The following is an 18,576-nucleotide window of genomic DNA, read 5'->3' as shown; positions in this document are numbered from 1 at the left end:
AGGTGTACAGAGAGACCGAGTATGCAGTGCATCTCATGTTCACCATCCACCAGACAACCAGTAATCTTTACCTGCTTTCCTGCTTGAGCAACCCTCGAATTTCACCCCTTTTGCTCCGTTGTTGTACATGTAATTGTGTAAGCTCTACCATTTACCTATGATACTGTGGATTATAAGTGGGCAGATTCAATCCAGTACCCAGTTAATGAACTTGTGAGTAAAACAGAAACATCAGGTTTAGCATAACTAATCATTGTGACAGGCCCAGCGCTGAGCTCTTAATAGGCATTGCACAGGCATGGTTTCTGCTACAATACAGTATGCTCCACTGTGTGTAGCTTAATTACATTGCTTATCTGTAATGCTATTATCAAGTACAGTGCAGTTTTCATAACATTTGCCATTTGGTGGACGCATTATGAGAGAATACTTTATTTTTTGCATAGACGTCCCAGTGGGAGTTGAGCTTCTCAACCTAATCCACTGAGTTACATGGGACAACATTAGCACAGCAATCTGTGGCATCTTCCAGCTCTGAAGTCTCAATATCCCTCTAAGCTGGAATGCTCATTAAAATGGGCAATGGTTTCACACCATCTCTTTCTCTGCAGCATATGCACAACTAAATCTGTGTCACCATAATCTCTCATCCATCTGCATTTGCTATTACACTAATATAAAGTGCTTCATTCTGTTTCTGGTGAAGCCTGATTAGGACCATAAAGCATAGTGCTGTGTTGGAGCAGAGAAGTACATTGATGCCAGTCCTACACACATCAACATATTAGTGGATCTTAGTCTGTGTTATTCTTTTTAAGTTAGAGTTCTGTTACGCTCGGCATGTCTTTGAGCTGCTCTGATGCTATGCAAAGTGTATTAGACTAGAATACAACATTAGGCCTAGAATAACTAATCACTATTCTAAGCCTAATTCTCTGAGACATCCTGTGGTCAGCCTCAGGAAAGCTATCAGGTTTAGTTTAACCATCCATTGCATGTAGCTTGTGGGCATTACAGCTTGTAGTCCCAGAAATCAGTATCATACATTTGTGCGTACACTAGGTATATTTTCTGGTTCATCAAACAACAATATCAGCAACAAATACCAGTTAAGGTCCAATCTGTTTTTGCAGCATTTGTTACTTACACATGAAACACTGTTGACCCACCACTGTGCATGTTTATGCTGCGCTTTATTGAATTCATACTATTTTTGCACTCTGAAATGTAATGCTTGATGCTCTGATACAAGCACTGACAGATGGACAAATAAATTTCGAGCTGGATCCTCAAAGTGGAACAGCCGCTCAAACAGATTTTGTATGTGTTATGTACTATGTGCCTTGACAAAAAAAAGAGACTAAATTGGTTAAGAGGAGCAAGTACTCAAAAGCGGCTGTAATAAAAATGTTGTTTAATTTTCCCTAACAGCTTAATTTTGGTTGATGTTCCCTCTGTGCATATCATTCAGTCATACAGGACACTACACTGTGGGTACAGTACAGTAAATTACAGTGCAGTAAAACATTAGGCCCACCATTACTAATCGTGACGACAGTCCTAATTCTCCAAGCTACAGGCATTCTGTGGTCATCCTGTTGCAAACTATCAGAGCTTAGTTTTACCACTCAGAGCCTGTAGCCGCGAGATAAGTTAACGTGCTCTGCTGGCATGCTAATACATACCCGCACTGGGGGACAGGAATAAATTATTTCTTTACGACTGCGCACAAGGCAGAGCGTTTGAGGGAGGGGAGGAAGAGATAGAGAGGGAACATAGGGAGATGAAGCAAGGAAAAGAGACATGGGGGTAAATGATGGGCTGGAAAGAGAGAAGAAGTGAGACAGAATGAGAGGGAAGGGGGGAAAGCAAGAAAGAGAGATGAAAAGGCCAAGAATAAGACAGATAGTAAGCTTTATAGTGCTCTCTATATTTGCTTCTCTTCCCTTTGTAGAAATTCTCTCACTATGACAGAGTGCGGTAGTCATTTTATTTCTGACTGAGTGTGACTGAGTTTACAGAAAACATAGTCCTCCAGAGCTTCCTGTTCTTTACAGCCAATGAGACTGCTAAGTGAAAGGCTTTTCTCAGATAGGTAACATTTGAATGAGCTATGAGCTCATGAACAACACAAGGTTTGCTTTGGCAAATAACAGCTGAACAGATTTATTTAACTGCTTTGACCTGAAAACCATTCAGCCTGCATCCACCATCCAATGACCTTTTGAGAGATTTTGTCCTAGTTTGAAAAACCCGAATCACGCAATGAAAAATAGCTGGCGGATAATGTTAAATAATGGTGCAACTACTGAAATCAAGCTAAAAACATTGTTATTGTGTCTAAAGCAATGGTTCAGATCTCTGAGGGAAAGTGAGGACACGGCTTTGTGATGTAGAATGCTGTTTAGTTATTTATACATTTATATCGTTTGGGTTTAAATGTTAATGTCTTGTTTAATGCCACACTGTGTGCTTATACTTTTCTGGCGACTGCAGATTTGCCCTCTGGGATTTCAGAGAAGTCAAAACCGAACTGCAGACAATAGCTTGACAAATCAGTCGGAAAACACATAAAGGTAAGCGCCAAATCAAAATTCACTGGATGAGAGCTCACATGGTGTGCTGCGCAGCAGGTCTAACTGCCCCTGAAGATATTGCTTTCTGCTCCTCCTTCATCCCTGCCCAGTTATAGCTATACATAGGGACACAATTTCCAATAACAGCTTTAGCCAGTTGTCCGTCTGTCTATTGCAGGTCAACTTATTACCTCCATAAATGCACAGCATGTTGCTGTCTGCGGATGGACCGATAATCCTTCCAAAGACTGGGGTTTTATCAAAGCTAAATCTGCTCCCCACACACACACACACACACACACACACACACTCACACACACACTCACACACACACACACACACACTCACACACAGGACACGCATACATCAGTAATACCCACATGGGAATAATCACACAGAGCAACTGCACACAAACACATATGAAGATAGATTTGCCTGGTAGACAGACAGACAGACAGACACATGTGTAAAGACTAGGATTTTATCACAGACAAATCTGTTATTGTCTGGTAGTTAGGAGATTAAGAAGCAGTGATTTTATAGACACAAACACACACACCCATGTGTCATTAGAGGATAACACTGGCTTTCATACTGAAGGCACAGTGCAGTTAAGTGATATCGGTATCTGTGAGCTTTGATACTGTGATTTACTGTGGTTTAATGCTGTGATAAAAACTCAGTGTAGAGGCATTTTGATGACAGCTTTTATTCTATGCACTCATTTCTGGTTTTGCACCACATTTTGAAAACATCTTTATTCACAGCTAGTTCAGTATTTGTGGTCTGTTATCCTGTTTAACAAATTCTAGACCGTAAAAGTGGCACTCTTTGTTCACGCTACTTATCAAATTATTTCTTGTACCGTCTTAATAGAAGTGTAAGCATTGAACTGCTCCTGTTGCTTTTTATGCCAGAACCCCTGCTCTAAACTTTCTGCCACACACCCCACCACCAGTTACCACCACTTTCCATCAGCGTTGCTGAAACAGCCTCTATAAAAGACTTCTGTTGCCAAATAGCAATTTGGTCCATGTGTGGTGTGAGGGACCAAGCAGACAGGCATGAGGAGTCCCAGGTGGTTTTTCAGAAAAATAGATGTATTTGCACAAAAATTAGTCAATACATAAATGTTCTGGGCCCCCAAAAGAGGCCAACTAAACAGAACTTAAGTCAGGCTATTATAACTTAAACAGACTGAACTGACCAGACAAAGACAAAAACAAACCTGCACACAAAGCATAACATATATACTGGCTGATCAGACCATAAACTCCCCCTGATGCTGCAGGTACTTGGTTCAGTCCAATTGGCCACTTCCTGTATTTAGCCGCTCTGTTCAAACAACCACATCCTTTGCTCAGGCCTGGCCCGATGTCCCTCTAGCAGCAGCCGGACCCTCAACACAGGTAGCTCAAAAGACAAGCTATTAGAACTTAAGGCAAACTAAAGAGACAAACTGCAGTGTGACTGTATAGAAAAATAACTAAATGTGCACACTACAAGTAGAAACTAGTGTACCGTTGACTTATGCAAAATAAATATGTGTATGTTGTATGAAAGCAAAAGCTATGTGTCATCCTTTGTGTTTGCTGTCTGCATGTGCAATGTGGATGTCATGAGGCCAACTAAATGAATAATTAAGCGTAAAGAAAAGTAAGTTGAGCGTAGGAGGGTTACTCATGTTCATGCAAGCTGTGTGGCAGCAGTTGCAGCCATCATATTGGCAAACGGTCCATATTATCAACTGAGATTATAGCCATGCCTGCACCTATGCGGCCCCTGTCAGCCTTTTGCTGGCCTTGCAGAGCCAGACTACATATCAAAAACCCAATTTTTATGAGTTACAGGAGCTCTAAGGCATCCATTTGAAAATCAATTGAGCCAGCTTGGATGTTTAAACCAATCACAGAACAGTTAAACTGCAAGGACACTTCATTATAGAGAGCAGCGTTGCCAGTGATGGACTCATGGCTTGACCATCAGCTTGGAGAATAAGACCCATGTTTAGTGAATGCTTGGACTGTCATCCACACTGTGTGCTCAGTCTTACATGCAAGTACCTGACCTGACTATGTTGCTGCTTTTCTCCATGCACAGTTATCCCTCTGACCCCTTTGTACCAAGAACAAAAAGTTTGAGCTGACATATGTTGAACCTCCCAGAGTGGGAGGATTAGGATGGCTGCCCATGGCTCTTGGTTTGTCATGTTTGCGCCACACCAAAACTGTGGCTCCTCTCTTTTCTTCTCCACTGGAGCAGGACAGGATGCACGTGTGCGGGAGGTGGTGCAGCAGATGATGGCACCTTAAATGCAAAGTATGTAGCTTCTGCCTCTAGGGGTCTCTTAATCAAAACAATTACAAAAGACAGACTTTGTTGGATGGTGGGAGTTGTGGTCTTGATTGTGAAACAACCACCATTGCAGTTGAAAACTGATGCAACTCGGACAGAAAAGTACACAGAGGAGATGATCTGTTCTCGTTTCATTCGTGTTACGTTTAATCGCGTCTGTGACTTTGTTCCTCACCCTCTGACTCTGGTGTTTCCCACATTGCCATTGACAGGTGACCAAATGAAATGCACCATTACCTTGAATAAAATGAATGACTTCTCTGAGTTGGAACATTGTTGGAAACATTTGGGATAATGTAAGTACACAACTTAACAAATAACATCTGGTCATTTTTAAACATTTTGATATGGAAATGTTACATATTGTGCATTTAACTCTCATCTTACTTTAGTGCCACATAGGATCTGTCTGGCTGAAATCCATACTGTGGTGTGATGCCCAACATGTACACAAGTGGTACCCTTTGTACGGTCTCACTGGTAATAGTTTTGACACCCTGACCAATATTCATATGGAGGTTACATCTCCTTTGCTATGCAGTGAGGGCATAGCATTTTAAGAACTGTCCCTGACCTCGGTCAGCAGGCAGCTGAAGTTTACAGTGCTGTTCCTTTTTCCAGGTTATGTATAGTTTTGGGAAACTAAGAGCTGAGATGAGGGAAGACAGCAGAGGGGCTGCTTACCTCCTTTCTACTTGTAAACAAATCTCTGTTGTGTCACCTTCCCACATTTCCTTCTACAAAATCAGAAAATCAGAAAGCAATGTTTCTCCACATTAGATGGTAACCTGCCTCAACTGTCAGTCACAACCCAGTTAAGCACAGACTAAAGCGTGTGCCAGCCGTAGTCTGTAAGCTGAAAGGAAAATGAAAGCCTCCAGTTCTGTTTGAAACTGGCATCCTCTGATTTCCTGAGAATGTGTAATATTTTGACAGTAATTATTTAAAAATATTTGCTTTGCAAAACAAAAAAGATCACAGCAAAATAGCAAATATTTCATAAAGGGATGAAGGCGCTGCAGAATGACTGAGAATCTACGGTGATGTAAAACCATGAGGGAGTGCAGTAAATGAGCACAACTCCAATCCAGCTGCCCTGGAAGTGTCACTTTGTGACAATTTGTTTCTGTCTTACTCTCCTTTTTTTTTTTTTTAGATAATACGATACAATCCCATATTTTTGTCCTTACTTATTTAATGATATAAAGCATAGTGGATTTGTATTTCCCTCTTCCAGCATGTGCTCTACTTGGAAACTTCAGATAGAAAGCTAAATATAAAACAGGTGTCTACAGCTGATATTGCACCGTCCTACTGGTATAACGCTAATCCACAGTAATGTGGCTATTTGAGAGCTTCGAGGTATTTTCATGGAGTTATGAGCTGTAATCTTGTTCAGATATAGCTGTCAGATTACAGTGAGTTGACTATCAGCATTAAACAGGAAGCATTTTAACTGGAAAACCTAAAATAATATCTTTGTGTATATTTATGTGATGCTTTATGCTTGCCACAGTTGGGGCAGTGATAGCCGAGCAGGCTAATCCAAAATGTTATCTAGTATCATATCTTTTTTTGCTTTGTAACCCCTTGTCAGGACTGTGTACTATGGTTGACTAGTGCTGAATCAGATCTGCTGTGATGGAGATATCTGAGCTTAGCTGGATATGGTGTGATAAGTCAGATTATGTCCTGTAACACTAGCTGAGATATCAGACTTTAAACTGTCTACATCTCTGCCGTTGTGGGTATTACACACCCCTTTATTCGTTTGTGTATACATACAAATAACACTGTATTCAGAGTATGAGATTTTTTTATATCAAGATTACAGTGTGGGATGAAGATCTCTGGATCCTCTGGCTCATAGCTGTGTCTGTCCCTTGGACAGATAATAGATCACATGTGGACAACTGTACTGCTTTAAGACCCCGGCTTGTAACTCTAGTTTGTAGGTTGTTTTTGTGTGTGTGTGCATGCATGTGTTTTCTCTTTTCAAGTTAATTTTCTGAGCTCTTGACACAGACAGTATCTGGCAGCTGCTGTTTAGAAACGTTTATGCTGTATGTGATAAAATATATGTCCATGTGTTTAGCATAAATATGGAAAGTTTAATAAAAGTGGCTTCAAAACAAATCTTAAAGAGGTTAATCAAATATGAAAAATCAACTGAGGCATAATGAAGTAAACGTATGGATTTGTCCACAAGCATGTCTATTCCTGTTTTTCCTCTCCCTTCATCTGTCCATCCAAATCTTTCTCCTCTCAGATGCACGTTTTGCTGATACAAGATTAATTCGAATGCTGTATGATGGTGTAATGTCTTACCGTCAGATGACTCAAAATGTATCAGTGAACTTTTGTTTTTTAATATTCTGCATCAGAGATCAGGGATCATGTCCGGGAATCTTTGTGCATGAGTGTGCCATGGGATGGTTAATGTAAAAAGTTGGGTTTCCTGGAGGCAGATTATGCCTCAGACTATGAAAGCCTTCCCGTAACAGTATCTGCATTGACACGATTTTCCAGTCCAGTGCGAGGCATAATCTGAGTGCCTGGAAATGGGCTGAATAAGCCCAAGTAAATGCCCCGCTCTCAATAATGTAGTAGTCCCATGCTGAATACAGCCTGTATGCTGAACACTGCTGGATACATTCCCAATTTCCCATGAAACATTGCACAGCACACAACAGTTAAGTAGGAGTTTGAATTTAATTTGAAAGCACTTTGAAATAATGGGCATACTTATTGAAATAGATATATGTATCTTAGCATGTGGCAAGCTATCTAAATCATTATTTTCACCTGCAATAATCCTCCACTAATGAGAGTTTGTCCTCGGTCAAAAAAATCCAGATTGTGGTTTAAAGCCAAGGCTTTTATAGACAATATAAAAGATCCAGTGGAGAATAAAGGCTGACATATTTCTTTTCAGGTCTTTTCATATGAGGTCAATGTGTAATCTCTGGTGGGAATGTGGCTGAATAAGGCTAAGTCATGCCCTGTTCTTATTATTATGCATCTAATTACTATGCGTCAGCCTTTAGCCATTCTGTACTGTGCTGTGTTGCCAGCGCCAGTTCATAAGGTCAAATTCATGGTACTTGTAAATGTCCTCACTGAATAAAATTAGATTCTGACTCAGACCGTGTGTACTGTATGTGTGTGTGACAATGTTAGCCACTGAAAGTATGACACTCACGCACACCAAGCCCACACACAGTGTTTGGCACAGCCTGTGGCAATGTTCACAACACCTCAACATTAAGACACTGCTCTTATTAATACTAACCACCCAGTGCTGAATCACAGTGGACACACATTTCTTTTCAGACAAGGTCAAAGCTTCATCTTCAGCCGAGAAACGAGCTGAGTAAGCATGAATCATGCTTTCAATTATGCATTAGCCTGTTAGCCTGCACACTCTGACAGACAGGCAGTGTAAGCTTTCAGATAGCTGTCAGTAGCCAGACTGACAAGTGACTCTGTAATCTGTCGGCACATTATTCTTACTTTGGAACAAGAAAATGGTCAGTTAACCATCTAATAATGAAATATCCCTCATTACATAAACATGTACTGTTGTCTTAATCATGACAACTCAAACTAATTTACTTGGACACTCCTCGTGTAACTAGTGGAACTGCTTTACTAGCACCATGTTACGTTCTGGCTAATAACTAGTTCGCAGCCCTAATTTGCTCTCTTCCCAAATTAAAGTGGCTCCATGCAAACACCTTAATTGGCCTAGGGGGAATTAAGAATGTTCACATGCAACCTAATTGTCCATTAATATGACTCATTTACTTTTATTCCAAATTACCTGCCTTCACATCGCCACCTCAGGCAGCCTTGAGGAACCTGACTGGCCTCGTTCTGGCTAAAATTAAATTCAGATTAATTTGAATATTCCTGCACATGCAAAGTTAATCCCTGTGCACCAGTCAGGCTACCTTTCAGTTGGGTTGGGTAGATAATCCACTTTCAGCCTCACCAGTATGCATATATGTGAGTGTGCATCATCGATTCTGTGTTCATTTGTGAGCCTCTCCTTTTCCTGCTGTGTGTGTGTGTGTGTGTGTGTGTGTGTGTGTGTGTGTGTGTGTGTGTGTGTGTGTGTGTGTGTGTGTTGGTCTCTGTGCTGCTGTTGTTTGCATGCAGGTAGAAAGAGGCTGCTTTACCAGGTACTTAGTAAGCTCTCTGATGTCCTCAGCTGGGTGTGTTAATGCTGACACAGTGAACTGTGGCCACTCAGACACACAGATATTCAGTATGAAAGCACGCAGACACAAGGACGCTGGCAAATGGATGTTTACACTTTCTCTCCAACACTCTCTCCCTCCATTTCACTCCCTGACTTGCTATCTGTTTGCCCCCCTCTAATTTATTCCATCTTTCGTTCCCCCTCGCCCTCCCCTCCCCTCCTCTCTGCCTCTTTATCTCTTTCTCTGACTTAATTTCTCTGTCTGATTTTCTCTCTCACACACATGCACAGTGAGATGCTGCCGTGCCACAATAGACAGTGAGAGCACTGAGCCAGACTCCTCTTCAGTTCACCGCCAGTTCACGCGGCTCCACACTGACAGAAATGATGCTAGACAGAAATGCAAATTCGACAGTGACAGCAGCCGTGCCAGCCACAAATGTTAACATTACTTCTTGAAACTTCAGGTACCAATTTGCATTCACTTGAAAGGGTAACTCCAGACTTTTAGACAAGGGTCTGTGTTATTCTAGTCTCAGAGGAACTCAGTACCTTAGTGTGGTCGACTAATAATATGCTGTCATTTTGTGCTGACTCACCTGTCCCAGAGGCTTCCAAAGGCACTAAAGATATTGTCAGACCTTGTGAAAGCAAAGAAACATCTCATTTGGTATAAATACTACACTAAGTGGCATGATTATTATTGTTTTTAAAAGAGCGCACTCTGGGACATGCTGTCTTCGTGGAAGTTACAGCAGTCCCTTTGTCACGTCCTTGTAAAAACTTCATTAATCCAACAAAGTTTTCTGCAGTCATCTTTTATAGTGTGGATGGCTGCTAATCTGGTTGGCTGGTTTACAGCCTGTTTCACAGTCGTAGAACGAGGGCTAAAGAGAGTGTGGTGGGGAAAGACAAGTTGTCCTTGTCATGTGGAGTATTTCTGTCGGACTGTGCCCTGAGACGAGCATGTAAGAACCCCTGCTGAGTAATGCACTCTCTATGTGTGTGTCTCTCTCATCATCTCAAGCTCTCACTCATACACTCCTCTTCTGTCGCTTTTTCTCTTTTTCTCTCCCCTCTAGTTACACTTTGACTTCCTTCCCTGCTGCCTCTCCCTGTTCCTCTTCCTCTCTCTCTCTCTCTGTTTCATGCTGGTCTGCGTTGCTGTCTTTCAGTATTTGCACGTTAAGTATTCTTGCGCCAATGCGGTCCGACTGTCACAGTTGGGATGCCTATCTGTCTTTTTCTCTCTTCCTCACTATTTCTCTTGATCTCTGGCTGCCTCTCTGGCTGGCTGCATGTCTGTTTCTATTTCTCTCTCTCTCTCTGTACGTTTCTGGCTGTGTCTCTCTCTGCCTCTTCCTCCCACTCTGTCTCTCTCCGTCTACATTACAGCATTTGAGCATAAATATGCTCAAGTGTCCTCTTAACAGTGATGGATTTTATGTTTTTTAAATGCCTGCCTCTTTCCCTCTTTCTGTTTCCTTTAGCTAGAGGCCTTAGTGTTCCACCTCTACAATGGTTTGTTGATCAGCCCTTTTTGCAGGTGTGCGCTGCTTTCATCTCTCCCTGACTGAGTCACTGTCTTGCAGAGTCACATGCGTTCATCGGATCTCTGTGAGAGTTTGCTGTTTCAGTAGGTTTCACTCCTCAGATTACCTCTCACTTGCATTGGGAGGATCATGATTTATTACTTTTTGAGTGAGTTTTGGATTACTTTGCTCATTCCTTTGGTTGCCATACCACACCAGTAAAGCCATAGGAAGATTAAACCGAGATTCCAGAGTTGGGAAGGGTTTAAGCATAATTGTTGTGTAGTCTGTGGTATTGTGATTTTAAACACAGAACTTGCAAAGTCGCAGCTTCCTGACTTCAACCTGGCTCTGCGCACAAGAAATTATCCAGTTGTTATAGCAACACAGTTTGGAGAACAGAATACTGTCTGCTTCTGGTCAACTTTTTGACTGTTGACTTAACTCCTTTTTCACGATCTCAGCAACCCCGTCTCCTAGACATGACATTTATATACCACTAATTTGCATTCTTAATTACGTAAATGCTGACTTGATTATGTTTAGGGCCAACGTTTGTTTGAGTATATGAAATACTGCATTTATGTAATGTGCTGGAGTCTCAGGTAGGTGGATGGGTTGGATGGTGGGCATCCAAAGTGCAGGACTGTGACACCAGAATGCAGGGTTCACGTCCAGAGTGTGGTCAGGGTTAGTCAACAAAAGCAGTTTGGCTAATGTCAGGGTAAGATTGTGATTACTGTTAACTTTTCCTGTATTAAAACAGACCATGATCTTTCCCTAACATCAACCAAGTGCTGTCACTAAATATAACCATAAAAAGCTGAATAAGGCTGTAGTCACTACCAGTGGATAATGCATTGGAAGATTATGGTGTAAAAACAAATGAAATATGTTGTCAGTAAACACACATTTAGTCTCAACATTTTTGATTTTGGTCACTATGTTCATACAAAACATAACGCCGTCTACATTATTTTTCCTTTAAAAGGTTTTTGCTAATTAGTTGTATATAAATGTCATTTGTAGGAGACGGGGCTCTTCTCAGACAGCCGATATGATGGAAGGAGCAGGTGGACCTAATATTTTGTACACAGTAAATGTTGATGGATGAATTGTGATGTAGTGTGTTTTTGCTTTCCTTGTGTGTGTATGCCAGCCTGTTTGTGTCCCTTGGTGTACATGTGTTCATGCCCATGTGTGCAGTGTGTCTGCCTGTGCATCTGTGTCAGTGTATGTCTGTTTATTTACGTCTGTGTTTGCAGCATGTGTGTACACATGCAGTATGTGCTCGCCTCTGAGTGTGTATGCGCAAAGTGTGCAGTTTCACCCATACTGTACCGTTGAGCTACCGAGTGTGTCTTTGTTTATATTAGGTTTCCTAGTCAACCCATCTAGGACATCTCTAGTTGTTGACATGGAATTTCCTTTCAGCAATCCAAACCATTGGAGCTATTGTCTCAAACTGGGGAGCCATAAAACTCAATTTCCCATGGAGGAGGGGTTGGTGGCGATGGTGGTGGGGGCATTTTGAAGTCCAAATGTTCTTATCTCATGCACTATTAAGCGAGGCAGTGGGGTGTGTGGGTAACGTGGTTTAGAGTCCGTCTGTCACAGCCTCAGGGCATGTTGCTTCGAGTGCACACGCAGACACACTTGCAGAAACACGTTTACACACACACAGTATGAACGTATGCATATGTATAAACACACATAAAAACAGACTCGGTAACACACATGCACAAACACACCTCTTTCTCTCATTCACCCATTAACACACACAAACATGCACACTGCCTCGGGGCTCTAGCTCCAGTCCTATACGGCCTTGGTGCAGGTCAGAGGGGTCGACTGAGACTCTCACTTCATTAATCACATCTGGGAAGCTAGCAGCTTTTCATATATGTGTTTCCATATGTGTGTGCCCTTTATTCAACTTTGACTTGAGGGTAACGTATGGTCCTAAAGCTGTCTTTTAATTATTTCATTTGATTTGTCAACTATTGTGATTGAGAGAATAGTACATATGTATGAACATACCTACTATGAGTATTTTCTATGAAATTGCATTTGTGTAGCTGTAATTAAACAACTACTGCTAGCCTTTTTCCACGGTTCTTTTTCAGTCTCTATTTTCTAAGGCAGCAGAGCTTCAGAAACAAAGCAGCACCTTGTAACCCTTTTTCATGCATCCCTGGCTATTTCAGACCACTCAGAAGCGATCAATACATTGACATAACTGAGGCTAATTCTATGTAGGAGAATGAAAAGGAGCGTGCACTGCAAGTTTAAGCAAACACAGACTTAAACACAAACATGGCATGTGGAGAAACGATGTCTGTCACCACCAGAGTAATTAAAACTGATGTATTAGAAACATTGCTGTAAGGTGCTGATGAGATAATCATGATGTAGATCATTGCTTCTTTTTGTCACAGTATACTGTTTGTTTGTGTGTGTGTGTGTGTGTGTGTGTGTGTGTGTGTGTGTGTGTGTGTGTGTGTGTGTGTGTGTGTAACCCTGACTGCCACTGTGCTGGGGACAGAAGATGGGAGGACTCAGTCTTAATTGTTTCAAGTCAGTTGCTGTGTGTGTCTGTTTGCGTCGTAATCAGATTCATTGGTCACTCAGAGGAGAACAGGACAACAGATTGATGAGAGTGATGCCTGATACTTACAGCAGCCACTATTTTGGTGAAATATATGGACTTTTCAGCACACAAATTTCCATGAAAGCTCATAAGCACTTAATCTCCAGACTAAGCTGCCGTCGGGGGATTTGTGTTTTCTGTCACATTTATTGTATTTGTTGAAAATTATTTTAGATGTGTAACATATATAAACGGCAACAATTGAGAGCAGCATTCCAGCCATCATATTTCAAATTACTACAATAGCTGTTACGTGCATAATAAACCAAACTAATGACAACACAGTCTGACCTTCGCCAGTGCTTAATCTAAACTTCCATCATTATAATTTAAACAGATGTAACACAAAGGCTTGGATATCTACATTACAATGTCCTTTAATCCTCACTGTGTTCATTCATGGACAGGGTGCTTGTTTGTGAATTATGATCTGATTAAAGAAATGAATGGTGTAAAAGCATTAACACCATGTTAATAGTGACTGCACACACAAACACATGCTGTCACCACCCACCTTAAGCCAGAGAGAGACACCTGAGAGAGGCTTTGGCAGTGCAGTGCTTAACAGTGTGAGGTGCTATCACAATGCCTGCAGTGAAGCCCATGTCACGCAGTGTGTGCGTGTGTTTGTGTGTTTGTGTATTTGTGTGTGTGTGTGCTTGCGTGCGTGCGTGCGTGCGTGCGTGTGCATGTATGTGTTTTGCCCTTGACTGTTGGCACTCCTACATGCTCAGAAATGAGAAGGGGCTTCAACAGCCTGTGTGTGTGTGTGTGTGTGTGTGTGTGTGTGTGTGTGTGTGTGTGTGTGTGTGTGTGTGTGTGTGTGTGTGTTGGAGAGAGAGAGAGATAGGCAAAATAATTGGACCAAAGTTAAAGATTAGCCTTAGTAAGTGCAACCCATATTGTACAAAAATACACTAACTCTTTCACTCAGATTCTGTGACTTTCATGTCCACACACACGCATGCACACACACACGCACGCACACACACACACACACACACACACAGTGCATGATGTCACTTGTACTGTGGGCACCAAACTAACACCTCTCAGTAGTTGGCTCTAGTTAGCCAACATCAGGTGTTTCTCTCATATGGAAGGTGGCTGACAGAAAGAGAGAGAGAGAGAGAGAGGGGTGTATTTGTGTCTCTTTGTGTGCATGCCAGGAGAAGTGATGTTTGATGTGTGTGCATATGTGAGGGTAACGGTGGGTGAGGGGTGTATTTGTGTCAGCACAATCAACATGGAAGCAGGGGGGAAAGCAAGTGAAGGATGTCTGAGCATATGTGAGTGTGCATTTGCAGCCTGTGTGTTTTTTCCATTTGCACATAGCTTATTTTTTTTTTAAATTTAAACACTATGCTAACTGTGTGCTACAGATATGTTAAGTGTGGGCGTTCACACTGTATTAGTGGCCCCCTTGTGGTTAACAGTATACAACATTTCATCCAATTGGCAAGCCAGAATGAAATAGGTCCATCTTAAATGTCGTGTTACCTGTAGGGGGTCATTCATCACTTATTGAGGTGATCCTCTATCCTGCTGATTCACTCTGAACTCATTCAAAAACCAACGAAGCCTCAAAACTTCGAATCAATTCTTCTGTTTCTTTTACTTTGTTTCCAGGTTATCCAGGACTGTGTTTTTTGGACCGTCACACCAAACACTTGCGCACACTTCATGCTTTTGCTGAGTGAGTAACACAGAGTATGACAGACTGTGTGTGAAGTGCTAAGTGAGCAGAAGACTCTACGGCAGCCTCTCACAGCGTTCGCCAACAGCATGTTGCCTTGGCAGAAGAACTGTTCTTTTTGCACAGCGAGTGGTACCACTGATCAAATGTGTTTGTGTGTCTGCGTCTGCATCTGTGTGTGTGTGAGTGAGTGAGTGAGACCACTGCGGTTACCATTGTGTGTTTCTCAATTTGTTCTGAGGACCAAGTTGAATCTGAGGATTCAAGTGACTGCCTGCTCTGATAATGACAGAATAGGTGTGGCATTCTTGCATTTGTGTGCTATCGCTACTGTCTGTGTGCGTGTTCATGCATCTTAGCGTGGGTGTGTTGCACCCTGCTGATCACAACCACTTCATGTCCACATCAGAACGGCTGTAGAGAGAGTTTGCATTGAGATCTGATATCAGTTTGCCATTTAAACTCATCTGCCAGGTACAGAGGTACACGGACATCTTTGTATATACACACACACAAACACACAAATTCATCACACCACAACACTTATCCCCATTACTCAAATAGCGTGAGGAGGTGAGCAAAATCTTCTGACAGACCAGTGAACTCTAAAGTAGGTTTATCAACAAAGCACTTAGCAGCAGTGAGGAGGAGGAGAAGAGGAGAACAGGGAGATGGAGTTGAAAGCAGCAACAGGGGTCTTTTCTAGTTGAAAGTTTACCTGAGAGTGAGCTTCGGATCAAGGCCCAGTTGGCTGACTCTCAGCTGACCCAAGTCCAAGGAAAAAAAGATAGAAAACACATCAATTTCAAACTTGGGGAAGTTATAATCAAAGACTTCAGACAGACAGAGAGAGAGAGAGAGAGAGAGGAGGGGGTCGGAAGGGAGTGTCACTGAGGTGATGAGTCAGAGTGACTTTTATCTCTGCCTTAATGTTTGCACCCATCCCTTATCTCGTGTTTTCTTTTCTTGTCAGTCCTTGTCCTACTGTACACTTTCCAGAATTACACTATGTTTTGTCAAATTTTTCCATCAAGCAAACTACAAGAAGGAACACATGTGTTTTCTTCAGCATGACTTTACAATCAGAGATGAGAGACAAGGAGCCAAGATGGCTGCCTGTAACTGGATATGCAGCACACCAGTTATGCTCAGGTCTCACTGTGACTTTAATGAACAGCCTTTCAGCCTCATCCCAATTTTGGAATACAATCCCAAGCTACTTTGATATGACCTGAAAAAAACCTGACCGTTCAATTAATTAAGCTCCAAAGTTGCCATCGCAGCCAAATTTTCAAGGATGTCCTGAGGCTGCTTATATCATGGATTTTTATTTTTTTTTTCACCACTGCTTTCTAAATTTGGATGAGCAGGCCTAATTAGAGGTTGAATTTGGTTGCATGGCTTTGGCTGCACCGCTGAGTTTTCTCCAACCTTAAAGCACACCAGAGGGTGTCTCAGCAGAATTAAGTGCATACCATCACAAGTGTTGATGCAGCTCACCGCGCTGAATGCTCTTCCTGCCACTCTTCATTTCATGCTGTGAACATTTTCTAATGCATTTGAGGAGAGCAACCTTGCTCTTATGATTCTGAGCCAAAAAATTAAATGAAAGCAAAAATTGTAAATGTAAGGTAGAAACCTCGTATGTGGTCTGTGTTTAATGTTTTTCTTTAATTGAGAAGCAGGAGTGCAGTAATTTGATGAGGCTGCAAGTGTTATGAGTTGTCAGATTTTTAAAAGATTTGGCTATATGACCGCTGTGATCTTTAACCACAGCAGAGGCTTAACATCTACATCCATCTCTCAAAAAACACATCTACAAAGTACCATAAGAATGATGTCTTATAGGAAGCATCATTATGTGGAGTATTCATCCTCTGGGATGCTGCTTTCCACTTACAATGTATCTGCATTGCCAAAAGCAAAGAGCCTGAAGTTCAGGCCATTAAATGGATCCAAGTTTTCCCCAGGCCTCTTTTCAGTCCAGGGTTTTATGAGGGTATATTTCACTGACTCACTGGCACAGCTGAGCAGGGAAATCCTTCTCTTCACGGTCTAGTTGGGATGACTGATGCAAACATGCTGCTACTGAGTCCAGACACTGACACCATCATCACACTGACCCAGTTAGAAAAGGGGGAGAGATGTTCCAAGTCATTTGTGACTTACATTTATTTTTGTGACCACATGTTTTTAAGTAGTTCCAACACTATTAAAAGCTTTGAGCCGTGCGTGGAAGCTCTATGGTGTGGGAAGGAAGAGGAGAAATGTTTCAGGTCATTTGGGATGTATATGTAGTTAGTGTTTGGACATTTTTCTGGACGTGCAATAAAGAAAGAGAGCAGCCTCAGATCACTTGTGATGTATGTTGTGTGTTTTCTGTGCAACCACACATGGTTTTTCTCTGTGCTGTACTTTCCTCGATGACGCAGGCTGTAGCTGTTAGATATGCGTGCAAGTTCTGTGCTGGACATCTCTTTGACATTAAAGCACCTGTTGGGTTTCTAACATTATTGTGATTTTTATCGCCTTATCTTCTTTCTAAGGGGGGCCTACAATGTCAAACTTTGGCTTTGCGTCCCCATACCTAAATGATAAAATAACCTTTCAAACAACACAAACAACCAATTCCTGAGTGTTTTTCCACATATGGTTAATTTTCGGTTAACTAAAACTGTACTTGGTTAAGTTTATGGAAAGAAACAAAAGTTGGACAAAAGTCTGTATGCTGAGCCATCCACATCAAAGGGTTAAAAGAGTCATTTAAAAACCCCTGAAAATCTTGTTTTTCCTGACTTGTTTCACTCCATGCCCCCATGATATGACAGCACATGTATGACCACACCCAACCACAGCCATCAGTGATGCAGGGTGTGGTCAGGGAGGAAACAGGCTTGAAACGTTCAGCCAGAGAGAGCCTGGTGTTAAGTTCCTCTTCAACAACATCACGCTACTTCCACATATGCTTCTGAGAGTCATTACCGAGAGACGGCCAGTATTGGCATGGCCAGAAGGAGGCACTCGTTATAGAAACGTAAACATAGATTTTAGCATGCAACGTTTAACTCCATGACTAAAAAAAAGTTGTGATGCTGTGTGAAATGTAAACAAAAACAGAATGAACTCAATCACAAACAAACTGTTTACCAGCAGCAGTTTTACAAAGTGTCCCTGAGCCCATGTAGTAATATCCTTTATACAATCATGTGTTCACAAAGTGGTGAACCTCGCTCCGTGATCGACTGAGCCTTTCCAGGATGCCCCTTTCAGACCCAACCATGATACTATCACCTGTTACCAATGAACCTGTTTACCTGTGGAATGTTCCAAACAGGTGTTTTGGAGCATTCCACTACTTTCCCAGTCTGTTGTTGCTCCTGAACTGAATAAGCACATATTTACAAAACTCAATGAAGCTGATGAGGTCAAACAGCTCCAGGTCCAGCTCCACTCGCTGGATGAACATCATGAGATGTGGTAGTAAAATGGACCTTGTGTGTTTTAACCATGTGCACAGAAAAGCATTTTCAGCATAGAGGGCTGTCCTGGACATGTACATGTAG

At 41.9% G+C, this 18,576-nt stretch overlaps 1 protein-coding gene across 2 annotated transcripts in view; it reads left to right on the top strand.

Moving 5' to 3' along the window:
* The window catches only part of LOC143325029 (uncharacterized), a 98,140-nt gene that overhangs the window by 3,857 nt on the left and 75,707 nt on the right, over positions 1-18,576 (top strand). The window contains exon 3 of one of the 2 annotated variants that reach the window (XM_076737896.1): positions 14,947-15,013. The exons of the other annotated variant lie outside the window; for it this stretch is intronic. The gene's annotated coding sequence lies outside the window, so the exon portion shown is untranslated. The remainder of the gene's footprint in view (positions 1-14,946; positions 15,014-18,576) is intronic. 2 annotated transcript variants of the gene reach the window in all.

The sequence above is a fragment of the Chaetodon auriga genome, chromosome 8, assembly GCF_051107435.1.
Source record: "Chaetodon auriga isolate fChaAug3 chromosome 8, fChaAug3.hap1, whole genome shotgun sequence".
Taxonomy (NCBI): Eukaryota; Metazoa; Chordata; class Actinopteri; order Chaetodontiformes; family Chaetodontidae; genus Chaetodon; species Chaetodon auriga.
Note: the sequence above shows the minus strand (reverse complement) of the source record. Positions and strands in the feature narration are given on the sequence as shown.